The sequence below is a fragment of the Canis lupus genome, chromosome 19, assembly GCF_048164855.1.
Source record: "Canis lupus baileyi chromosome 19, mCanLup2.hap1, whole genome shotgun sequence".
Lineage (NCBI taxonomy): Eukaryota > Metazoa > Chordata > Mammalia > Carnivora > Canidae > Canis > Canis lupus.
Window position 1 is genome coordinate 10,432,391 of NC_132856.1, and position 8,319 is coordinate 10,440,709.

Here is an 8,319-nt window from a genome sequence, read left to right on the forward strand (position 1 = left end):
TCATAGAGACAGAGAGAGAATGAGAGGCAGAGACACAGGCAGAGGGAGAAGCAGGCTCCATGCAGAGAGCCTGACGTGGGACTCAATCCAAGGTCTCCAGGATCAGGCCCCAGGCTGCAGGCGGTACTAAACCGCTGCGCCACCGAGGCTGCCCTATATATTTTTTTTTTTTTTTTGCCCTATATTTTTTAAATTAGTGTTTTCATTTTTGAGCGGTACTGAGTAGTGGAATTACTGAATCATATGGTATTTTTTAAAGATCTATTTATTTATTTATTTTAGAGAGAGAGAGCGAGCAGGGGAAGGGGCAGAGAGAGAGGGAGACAAGCAGCCTCCCCATTGAGATGGGAGCCCAACACAGGCTTAATTCCAGGACCCTGAGATCATGACCTGAGCTGAAATCAAGAGTCGGACGCTTAACCAACTGAGCCACCTAGGCAACTCTGGTATTTCTATTTTTAATTTTTGGAGGAAACTCCATAGTGTTTTTCATAGTGGTTGTACTAATTTACATTTCCCACCCATAGTCAGGAGGGTTCCTTTTTCTCTGTATCCTGTATCCCCTGTATCTATTGTAGCACATACTTCTTTATTTCTTGTCTTTTTTATTTTAGTCATTCTAACAGGTATAAGGTGATATCTCATTGTGGTTTTGATTTGTATTTCTTTCTTTAAAAAAAAAAAAGGTTTTATTTATTTGTTTGAGAGAGAGAGAGAAAGAGAGCATGAGAGAGAGCATGAGCGGGAGGAGGGGCAGAGGGGGAGGGAGAAGCAGACTCCTTGCTGAGCAGGGAGCTGGATGCCAGGGCTCCATCCAGGACTCTGAGATCATGACCTGAGCTGAAGTCAGATGCTTAACCGACTGAGCCACCCAGGTGCCCTGATTTGTATTTCCCTGATGATTAGTGATGTTGAACATTTTTTCATGTATCTGTTGGCCATCTGTATGTCTTCTTTGAAAAAAAATCTCTATTCAGGTCCTCTTCCTATTTTAATTGGATGGTTGGGGCTGGGGGTTGTGTTGTAGAAGTTCCTTATATATTTTGCATATTAACTTCTTATCAGATACATCATTTCCAAATACCTTCTCCCACTCAGTAGGTTGCCTTTTCATTTCATTGACGGTTTCCTTCATTGTGCAAAAACTTATCATTTTGGTGTAGTCCTAGTTGTTTATTTTTGCTTTTATTTCTCTTGCCTTAGGAGACATATCTAGAAAAATGTTGCTATGGCTGATGTCAAGGAAATTACTGCCTATGTTCTCTTCTATGAATTTTATGGTTTCAGGTCTCACATTTAGGTCTTCAATCCATTTTTAGTATATTTCTGTATCTTAAGTTAGAAAGTGGTCCTGTTCTTTTGTATGTAGCTGTCCAATTTTCCCAGCACTGTTTATTGAAGAGACTGTCTTTTCCTTATTATATATTCTTGCCTCCTTTGTCATAGAGTAATTGCCGTATAAGCATGGATTTACATCTGGGGTCTCTGTTATGTTTCTTTATGTCTGTTTTTGTCCCAGTACCATACTGTTTTGATTACTACAGCTTGTGCTTTAGGTATCATATCCAAAAAATTATTCCATATTTCAAGATATACAGTATATACATATACTACTATCTACTATATCTTGAAATTTGGAATTATGATACCTTCAGCTTTGTTCTTCTTTCTCAAGATTAGCTATTCAGAATCTTTTGTGGTTTCATACAAATTTTAGTATTTTCTTTTTTTTTTTAAAGATTTTATTTATTTATTCATGAGACATACAGAGGGAGAGAGAGGCAGAGACACAGGCAGAGGGAGAAGCAGGCTCCATGCAGGGAGCCTCATGTGGGACTTGATCCTAGGGCTCCAGGATTATGTTCTGGGTGGAAGGCAGGCGCTAAACTACTGAGCCACCTAGGGATCCCCAAATTTTAGTATTTTCTGTTCTAGTTATATGAAAAAAGCTGTTGGCATTTTGAAGACAGTGTTGAATCTGTAGATTGCTTTGGGTAGAATGAATATTTTGAAATACTAACTCTTCTAAACATGAGCATGGACTATTTTTCCACTTGTTTATGTTGTCTTCGATTTCTTTCATCATTGTTTTTTAGTTTTCAGAGTATATGTCTTTTACCTCCTTGGTTAATTTTATTCCTAAGTATTTTTCTTTTTAGTGTAATTGTAAATGAAATTGTCTTCTTAATTTTACTTTCTTCTACTTCATTGTTAGTGTAATAGAAATGAAACTGATTTCTGTGTATTAATTTTGTATCCTGCAACTTTATTGGATTCATTTGTTACTTCTAATAGCTTTTGGTGGAGTATTTATGGTTTTCTATGTATAGTATCCTGTCATCTGCAAATAGCAACAGCTTAACTTCTTCTTTACCAATATGGATACCTTTTATTTCTTTTTCTTGTCTAATTGCTGTAGCTAGGATTTCCAGTACAATCTTAAATAAAAATGGTGAGCGTAGACATCCTTGTCTTGTTCTTGAACTTAGAAGAAAAGTTCTCAGTTTTTCCCCATTGAATAGGATGTTAGCTGTGGGTTTTCACATATCACCATTATTATGTTGAGGTATGTTCCCTGTAAACTCACTTCGTTGAGAGTTTTAATCATGAATGGATGTTGTATTTTGTCAAATGCTTTTTCTGCATCTACTGAGATGATCAGGATTTTTATCTTCCATATTCTTAAGATGATGATACATACACATTTAAAAGAGTAACTTTCCCGCTTTATTTTATACTATTTATGTAATTTTCTGATTATAGACAAAACATCCTTTTGTTATCAACATTCAAAAATGTGGAATAAAATTATATAGCATTAAAAATGATTATTCTTAGATCAACTTCCTATAGATAACCACTGAATCTTGACATATTTTTTATAGCAGTGGTTCTCAAAAAGTCCAATCTCCAGGCTAACAACATCAGAGAAATAGTTGGAAATGCAAAACCTTGGGATGCCTGAGTGGCTCAGTTGGTTAAACATTTAACTCTTGATTTTGGCTCAGGTCGTGATCTCAGGGTTGTGAGAATGAGCCCTATGTTGGGCTCTGCACTCAGTGTAGAGGCTGTTTGGGATTCTGTCTCTCTTCTCTCCCTTTGTCCCTATCCCCTCGTCTCTAAAAGAAGTAAATAAATAAAATCTTAAAAAAAAAAGAAAAGAAATGCAAAACTTTCAGTCTCATACCAGACTTACTAATCAGAAACTCTGGAGGTAAGGCCAGTGTGTTTAAAGAAGTTTTCCAGAGTGTCTCTAATACATGAACGTTTGAAAACCATTTCCTTAGAATGCTTCCTCTCCACCTTTTTTCCCTTTCCTTTTCTCTTTCTTTTTTTTTTTTAATTTTTTTTTTAATTTTTATTTATTTATGATAGTTACAGAGAGAGAGAGAGGCAGAGACACAGGCAGAGGGAGAAGCAGGCTCCATGCACCGGGAGCCCGACGTGGGATTCGATCCCGGGTCTCCAGGATCGCGCCCTGGGCCAAAGGCAGGCGCCAAACCGCTGCGCCACCCAGGGATCCCGTCCTTTTCTCTTTCTTTCTTAGATGAGATTATACTATACTCACATTTTTACATTCTACTTTTTTTATGTAATAATTTATAAGGAGCACTACCGTGTCATGATGGGTAAGGAGTTAACTTTGATGCAGTCTGTAATGACTGAAATATAGCCTGTTTTTGCTCTTGCCATCTCTTGGGTTAACCATTTCCCAACAAGACCATATTTGTGGGTAGCTTCCTTTACTTGCTGTCACCATCATATAGTGTGATGATACTGGAAGTGTGAATGGATTGACTCCAGTTGATGTGGGAAGATTTACAAACAGGTCTCCTCTCATGCAGGAGTAACAGTTTTATCTGGGCAAGTGACACAGAGGGTTGATACTTGTGGTTCCCAAAAAAGAACCAGTTTTGAGAAATCGAGAGGGGCAGACATACACATGCCAATGGAGGGGGTAACATCATGAAGAAAAGGTAACTATATAGGTCTTTGGGGAACATTGGGTCCTTGATTCTGATTGAACAATAACTCTCCCTTTTACCTCATGACACAGCATTACTAAGATGTACTGCTTCCGTTGAAGACTCCAGACTGGCAGGGTTGACTTTGGTTTGCTTTGGGAAATGCTTATTGACTCTTATTGTCATGAGATGATATTTGTTAGGCTAAAAAAGGAAGGCAAAGGACCTTATCCAAAATTGTCCCCAGAATATAGCCTCTACATAAAAGCTTTCTAATCCTCTTACAAGAAATAACCTTTCAAAAGAAAGAATAAACCTTTCAAGAGATGGCCTGTGAGGACAGATTGGGGAAGTAACTTGCAATCACTTGCACAGGGACAGTGTCAGACAATTTCAGAGCAATAGCTCCTATATTGGCACTTCTGGGACAAGGCATGGAAAAAAAAACATAAAAAACAGTATGATGGAATATAAAAATGAGTTGGCACTTGGTTTAGGTTGACTTGATTTAGAATCAGAGGAGAGGCACTTGTGGGTTGTGTGACTATATCAATTATGTTTTGCTGAGTAACATATTATCCCCCAAAATGTGGCATAAGAATACACATATTTATTATCTCACAGTTTCTGTGTATCAAGAATTCAGGCTTGGGGGCCCCTGGATGGCTCAGTAGTCCTCAGTGGGGAGCCTGCTTCTCCCTTTCACTCTGTTCCTCCCCTTGGCTTGTGCTCTCTTTTCCTCTCTTATTCTCTCTCTGAAATAAATAAAATCTTAAAAAAAAATTCAGGCATGGATTCTCTGACTCCTCTGCTTTAGGCTGCAATTCAGGCTTACAAAGCTATGGTTGAGATGTCAGCTGGTGCTGAGGTCTTACATGAAGACTCAACAGGGGAAGGTTTTCTATTAGTCAGCTTGGGCTGTCATATGACAAAGTATCACAAACTGGGTGACTTAAACAACTGGCATTTATGTCTTCCCAGTTCTGGAGGCTAGAAGTCCAAGATCAGCATGGTAGGCTTGGGTGAGATCTTTCTCCCTGGCTTGCAGACAGCCACCTTCTTGTTTTGTCCTCACATGATGGAGAGAGAAAGAGAACAAGTTTTCTGGTCTCTCATAGGCTATTAATTCCATCATGAGGGCCCCACTATCATCAGCTCATCTAAACCTAATTACCTCCCAAAGGCCCCATCTCCAAATACAAGCACTTTGGCAGGTAGGGCTTCAACATATGAATTTTGGGGGAGCACAATTCAGTCCATAGTGGATCTGTTTCCAAGTTGACTCATGTGATTGTTGGCAGAATTCAGTTCCTCATAGGTTGTTGGACTGAGGGCCTCAGTTCCTTGTTGCCTCTTGGTCAGAGGTAACCCTCAGTTCCTTCCACATGGGTCTCTTCAACAAGGCAGATGACTTCTTTGAGTTCTCCCTGTTTTTACCCTGTAAAATGGGGATAGCTATAGCTATCCTAGAGTTGTGAGATTCGTTGAGGTAATGTGGAAAATGGCTTTGCACAGAGGCTGGCGTTGTTGGGGCTTCCCGAATGGTGACTATTATTACTATTATTATAATTTTCAAAACATTCACTACTCTGGAGTCTGGCTATTGTCCAGATAGCATATGGGGTGATATACCTCTTGTCCTCTGCTGTAACACAGAGGCTTCTTCCGGTAAAGGACAATTTCTAAACTGCAGAGAAAATATAACTCTCTTCCTGAAGCATCTCAGACCACATGACTGGCAGTTCTAGAACATGCACCGTGGAGTATACAGTAGTCATACTTTCTGTCATCCTACTGTATGAGCCTCTCAGGGCAGGCCCAAAAGCTTCCTTTGATTCTCCTGGAAACCAGGTGCCTTATAGCATCCATTGGCCATGCATGACATGGATTCTCAGGGAAGCTCAACTTGAGCCACCTTGGCACAGTGGATCTCAGTTTGTCCCGTCTCATAAACCAATGTCTGTTCTCTGTCACAGCATCTGTATCTGCTTCTTTGCCATCTAATCCAGAGCACAATTAACAAAGTGAAGCATGTTTTCCAGAGGTCTTAGAAGCCATATCTTTCTCAGTCATCATTTGGGGTGATTACAGGGAGAAGTATAACTTTGTCTTATTGCCATGGGATAACGTAGATGTCCTAATCCTTGCTGTGTAGAAATAAGACCAAACCAAATGTCTGTTCTGAATTATCTTTCTGCCTAAATGGAGCCCAGGAGGGACCCTAACTTGCAAAAAATATATTATTCAGCCCAATGCTGATTTCATTTCCTAAAAGAGATTGGGTCCAAATAAGACTTTAATTGAATTCAGCCTCTTGACCTGATACTGACTTGGTTCTCCCTCCTAGTGCCTTCCAACATTAGACAAGAGAGGAGGAGGAGGAGGAGAAATAGACAAATAAAGCGATTCACATGGATTTATGGGCCGAGCCACTTCCACATTCCATAAAGCCCAAATGACTGTATAGGAAACAGCTGCAGTATTTACTGGGGACTGGTAAGGCCTCATTACCATCCCACCTCCTCACAGGGGGTGTTTGGCTCCAAATGGAGTGCAATGGAGGGAGTAATTGATTCTGCTGCCCTGGCACCTGGTGTTTCTGCCAAATGCCTGAGGTCACTGCAGCAAACAAACCCTGCTCCACTGGGTGGAGGGAGGCCCCAGGGCCTCTAGTGAGAGTTGGAGAGCAGAGCCAAGAGGAGGTCAGAAGAGATTTTGTTGTTCATCTGTTCATATCTTTGTCTATTCACTCTAGAATTATTTATTGAGCACCTACTAAATGTCAAATGCTGTTGAAGGCACAGGAACATAGTGACAGACATGGTTCCTGCCTTCTTAGAGCTTATGGTCTAGAGATGCTCTGTCCCATACAATAACCACTGAATTTAAATTTAAACTCATGAAAATGAAATCAAATGAAAAATTCAGTTCTTGGGCAGCCTGGGTGGCTCAGCAGTTTAACACTGCCTTCAGCCCAGGGTGTGATCCTTGGAGACCTGAGATCAAGTCCTGCATCAGGCTCCCTGAATGGAGCCTGCTTTTCCCTCTGCCTGTGTCTCTGCTTCTCTCTCTCTATTTCTCTCTCTCTCTCTCTCTCTCTCTCGGTGTCTCTCATGAATAAATAAAAAAATAAAACCTTAAAAAAAAATTCAGTTCTTGGGCACCTGGGCGGCTCAGTTGGTTAAACGTCTGCCTTTGGCTCAGGTTATGATCCCAGGATCCTGGGGTCGAGTCCTGCATCAGGCTCCCTGCTCTACAAGGTGTCTGCTTCTCCCTCTACCCCTCCCCTCTGCTTGTGTTCTCACTTTCTCTCTCTCTCTCTCAAATAAATAAATAAATAAATAAATAAATAAATATATTCTAAAAAAGTTCAGTTCTTCAGCCACATTTCAAGTGCTCAATAGGCTATTGTATTGGACATTCCAGGTACAGAACATTTCTACCATTGCAGAAAGTTCTATCAGACACACGTGTCTACTGTGGGTAGGATGTGGAGGGTATGGAGGCTGTCATTAGGTGAACAAACATATACATATATAAGATAATTTCAGATGTAGTGATAGCATGAAGAAAATAAAACAGATGAGTGGGCTTGAGTTGCCTGGGTGGGCTTCCTTGAGAAGGTGATGCTTGGCCAAGACCCTGGAAGGCGCTGAGTGAATAGCATTCTAGAAGTATAAGAAAGCCACTGTGGCTTGGAGTAGGGAACCAGAGAGACAGTGGTATGAAATGAGGCCAGAAGCAAGAAGAAGCCCAATCACATGGGATCGTGGGGAAGAATATGCATTTAATTCTAAGTGGTGGGAAGCCACTGCTGGATTTTTACCAGCAAACTGTCATGATCTGATTTACATGTTAAAAGCACATTCTGGCCCCTACATTGATCATGGATTGTCAGGAGGCAAGAGTGGAGGCAGAGGACCAGGAAGGACCTACTAAAGCTGTCCAAGTAAAATAAACTGAGCCTTTGGGCAGCCCGGGTGGCTCAGTAGTTTAGCACTGCCTTTGGCCCATGGCCTGATCCTAGGGGCCCAGGATCCAGTCCCACACTGGGCTCCCTGCATGGAGCCTGCTTCTCCCTGTGCCTGTGTCTCTGCCTCTCTTTCTCGCTCTGTGTCTTTTATGAATAAATAAAGAAAATCTTTATAAAAAAAAAAAAGAAAGAAACAGCCTTTGGTATCAGGAACAAAAGGGCAGCAGCTAACCCCGTAAAGTACCCCATCCTCACAGTACAGCAGCACTTGGTGTTACCTTGTCTCACTTGCCTTTGTGTCTCTCTAAACGATGGTAACAGTCTTTCCTCTACCCCACTTGTCTTGCTTATTCTAGTCTCGTTTCCAACTGCCACTGGAGT